Genomic DNA, 1,087 nt, shown 5'->3' with positions numbered 1-1,087 from the left:
TCTTAATAGTAAGGATATTTCACTTCTTATCAGTAAGGATATTTTACTTCTTAATAGTAAGGATATTTCACTTCTTATCAGTAAGGATATTTTACTTCTTAATAGTAAGGATATTTCCCTTCTTATCAGTAAGGATATTTTACTTCTTAATAGTAAGGATATTTCCCTTCTTATCAGTAAGGATATTTTACTTCTCACCAATACATTTATGAACAAAAAACGAAGGCTCAATAAATCTCACCCGAGTATGTTTTCTCTTTAGCGACTCCCGACTTCCTAAGTTCGAGGCACTCTTCGAAGTTGGCCAAGTTGAATGGCACTGTCGAGTCCCACTGCCAGATGCCGGTGTGTCTGGTTTTTGGATATTAAGTTTGAGTGAATGATGTCTAAATCTTTATTTAGTTGTGTTGCTAAGTGGCACTTTATCTGATGCGAATAATGTGAACATCGATGATAAGATGTTAGAAACTAAAAATAATGGTGTAAATGTTAACGTGATGTGTATATAAAACTAAATTTATAGTATGGCGAATAGGCAAATCCTTAGTGAAATCTCTATCTCTCTCTTTACGTCTGTCTGTCTGTCTGTCTGTCTGTGTATGTGTCTGTGTCTGTGTCTGTGTCTATGCCTGTGCCTGTGGTCTGTTCTATGTCTCAATCTCAGTCTCGGTCTCGGTCTCGGTCTCGGTCTCGGTCTCGGTCTCGGTCTCGGTCTCGGTCTCGGTCTCGGTCTCGGTCTCGGTCTCGGTCTCGGTCTCGGTCTCGGTCTCGGTCTCGGTCTCAGTCTCAGTCTCTCTCTCCCTCTCTCTCTCTCTCTGTCCCTCTCCCTCTCACTCTCTCTATCCAGCAATTTATCTACACGAGCATATCTCTCTCACAAACACACTTTGTACCTTAAGTATGTTTCCCAGAGCCAACTGTCCATGAAGGGGACAGCATCTCGGAACTGATTCATGTACAACTTCTGTTCCCAGAACTTTTTCCTGTTGGCGTTCCAGGGCGTGTGGTTCTCTGTCTCGAAGTTGAACCAGCGGTATCTTATGGAAGAAAATACTTATTTAGTTGCTTAGTTACTTTTTCGTAGCCC

Source organism: Penaeus chinensis, chromosome 18 (assembly GCF_019202785.1).
Source record: "Penaeus chinensis breed Huanghai No. 1 chromosome 18, ASM1920278v2, whole genome shotgun sequence".
NCBI lineage: Eukaryota > Metazoa > Arthropoda > Malacostraca > Decapoda > Penaeidae > Penaeus > Penaeus chinensis.
The sequence above is the reverse complement of the archived record's forward strand: the minus strand, read 5'-3'. Positions refer to the sequence as shown.